We start from the raw sequence: 3,511 nt of genomic DNA, 5'->3' as shown, positions 1-3,511 counted from the left end.
GATTGACAACCACACCGTCACGTATGAACTCGGTTTATCTAAGACCGCTTTCCATATGCTCGCCAGTTCCACACCCTCGATTCTATTCACGCTGTGTTTCTCAGTAATTTCCACTGCCTCGGCTATCAGCTGCTGTAATGTGAATCGCAGTCCCCGTCTTAAAACTTCCACATTCTCCAGATCTATTCTATGTCCCGTGTCCAAGGCGTGTACCGCCATCGCTGAGTCTTTGACCAGCGTTTGGTATTCTGCTGCATTCCTTGGTGGTTTGTTAATCCTTCTTTTATGCTCACCAATTCTGGTTTGCAATTTCCTGGCAGTTTGTCCTATATAAACCTTAGCACAATCGTTGCAGTTAATTCTTTTGTACACACAGTCCGTAGTCCTTTCAGCCGGCAGGGGATCTTTCAGTTGCACCAAAACTGAGCGTAGCGTTTTTCCCTTCTGAAAGGCTACTCGAATGTTGGCTAAGCTCAACAATCTTCGAATAACCTCCGATGTTTCTGCTTTGTATGGAATGACTGCTGTGCCAATCCATTCCTTACTGGGTCTAGATACTGGAGCCAATATCTTCCTTAGTTGACGCCTAATCAAACTCACTGGGTATCCTATTTCTTGAAGTTTGTTGGCAATCTCGATTTGAGCTGCCGTCCGGTCGACCTCTTCTGTGCACAGCGCTCTAACTCGACGAAACATCGATGAGACAATGCTGGCGTACACGGACTTTGGGTGTGCTGATGAATAGCTTAAGACGGTTCCCGTGTCTGTTGGTCTATGGTAGATAGTCGTTTTCAATTTCCCACCAACCTTTCCAGTGTTCGTGCATTCGAATAGCTAAGTCGATTCCAAAGTGTCCGTAAAAAAAACGACGAGTGAAACAGCTTGTTTTCCGTGGTTGTTCATCTTGGCCACTGTGACAAAAAATCATATGAAGTTTACACGGATCACGTGAACAGTTAGTTAAATTAACGGGTATAAATGAAAAAGGGTGGAGAAGTGGTACCTAGGTCAATGGGTCACGGAGTAAAACGGATGGTGTCACAGTCAAACTAACTAATGGGTACAGAAGGACCAGTAGGCCAGCACAAGTTCAAAGGTCACATGAGTTTCTTTGATACACACAGGTCCGCGTTACATAGTCGGATTCCGACAACCTATATGATCGATAGCAGTCTGAATCGAACTGCCTGTGACTGGTTCAGAGTCATCCAGTGTAGAAATTGAGAGACATGTTTTCTCGTCTGTGACGAGAGTGAGTGCGGCCTAATATGAGGCGAGTGCACGTGGCCGGCCTCCATTCATAGGACTTGAATGGTACTCACTAATGCTATCGGACAAAGACGTAGTCCAGAAGCCGGTGACAGTTTGGCAGCTTGTCTTTCACACAGATCCTGTTGGAAGGTTGTAGCTGCAAGTCAAACATAGGCTATGGGTTATGTCTGTCTCACTGTAACCAAATCTGTAGTCACATTTCCTTTGAATGAGACACTAATGTAGACATACCTTTCGCCGACATTGTGCTGCTGAATTCTATATTGTGGACTGCAGAATTCTAAGTATGGATCACAGCAAAAATGTGCAGGCTGCATAGTTCTGGGTATGAATCGCTCAGCATATCTGTTGGGCAAAAATGTGCTCTAAAACACTCCAGTTCGTCCTCCACGCAACAGAGAGAACATATCTCCCTGTTGCTCTCTCTCAGTCAAGCCTCTGATCAGATTCCGTTCCTGCTTTGATGACTACACAGACCCGTCCAAGTTTGTTTCCTGTGGATCCTTCGCTTTTTTTCCTTTAGCATAGAAACGGAAGGAAATTTGGTTGCTATGCTCAAGTTTTAAGGTTGAAATCTAGGTTAGGCTTCACTGAATTGAACTTTTCCGAAGCACAAACTTGTTATGCTTCTTAGCCGGTGAGTCTGCTCAGTTGTGAAATTTTGAGCCATATGGCAGATCCAAGGAAGATCTCTTTGCGGTTCCATTTCTGTTGATAGAATGCATTATTCAAGCTGAACTGAAGTTTGTAGGCACACGGTAGAAATAGTTTATTCAAATCTGATACAGTGATGCCACTCTCCCCCACTAAATCACAAACGCAGTCCGTTGCCTAGGTGATTGCTGCGTTGGTAAATAAAGACACGGAATCAATGGAGAATAGGTGATGTCTATCAACCTTTATCTCCCCAAGGTTATCGAGGAATGGAAAGGTATTTCTGAGACCATGTGCTGACATTTTCTCCTGACTGGGTATAGCCAACTGGTAAGCCATTTGGCCAAGGTATCGCGTGAAGAACGGAAGATATCGAGACTAGGCCTGAGGTACGACTGGGTTCAGGTAATTTGGGAGAGTTGTATGGTCTATCTATTGTTGCGCCAGTGGGACAAATTCGCTCAAAAGTATTAGCGTGAGCCCTCTCTCTCTCTCTCTGATTGCTTCAGGCTTGGTAGTATTTTAAACGCTATGTAATTCAGTACTCATAAGGTTGCTGAAAATTCTTCGACAGCCCACTACCGGTTTTGCCCTTCTTGGGGCTCACCAGATAGTGGCAGTCTTCGGATTCCGTCACCCTCATACTCTACTTGAAACCAAATTGCGCGAAATTAGCGAAATACACTCATTTGCAAACAAATTTAGTTTTTCGAGAGACTCACACGGAACCCAGCTGAATCTCTCGTTTGTGATGTTTCCAGTATCAGTTTCAATTCTCTGATTGCTTCAGGCGTCGTAATATTTTAGATACTACTTTTCCCATGATTTTAGTCTTGTTCTTCCGGGTTCCCATATTCCTGTATTTAGATTCGTCATACAAGATGGTGTTCGTCTTATTGTCGAGACAATGTGGCTCCTTCATCTGGCTTAGCAAAACTTATTCATTCGTCTGCATGGGTTTCAAGACGAACGAAGATTGATATGTTTCTAAGGGGACGGCAGAGGTAGCGGACAAAAATGATGAACACGATGTTCGCATAATCCTGTGTCACTCGACTACTTTTTGGGGGGCATTAGAAACTGTGCCCTTGAGAATAGGCCAACAATCCTAGAACAGATGAAGGGAAGCAATTTTAATTTTTATTCTGATATGATAAAACTTGGGTCATCACTCTTTATCAACCGGAAACAAACCCGACTGTCTATCTACACATCGACTTGTGGGATTAAAGAGAACTCGACAAATGTCAGTCATGGAGTTTATCAGATTGTTAGGTTCATGCCTTTTGCATCTCAGTGTATTAGCTGTTCTGGTGCCACGAGGTTGATCCACCGGGGTACACTTCTCTGGAGGTTTGCGTGTGTAAAGCTTGAGTTGTCCAGTGACTGACAGGTGGAAGCTGCTCTTGAATATGTCAACTATAGCCCGTATTATTTTTCCAAAACGGAGACCTCTAACGTTTTCGCAGTATATCGTAGCGGTATACGTAACCTCAGCCCGTAAGTAACAGGCAAATTTTTAGGGGCTGCACTGGCGTTAGAGCATTTCCTTGTTACGAGTGCTCATCTAATTGTTCAACAGGGT

This window comes from Opisthorchis viverrini (assembly GCF_000715545.1).
Source record: "Opisthorchis viverrini unplaced genomic scaffold opera_v5_68, whole genome shotgun sequence".
Classification (NCBI taxonomy): domain Eukaryota; kingdom Metazoa; phylum Platyhelminthes; class Trematoda; order Opisthorchiida; family Opisthorchiidae; genus Opisthorchis; species Opisthorchis viverrini.
The sequence above is the reverse complement of the archived record's forward strand: the minus strand, read 5'-3'. Positions refer to the sequence as shown.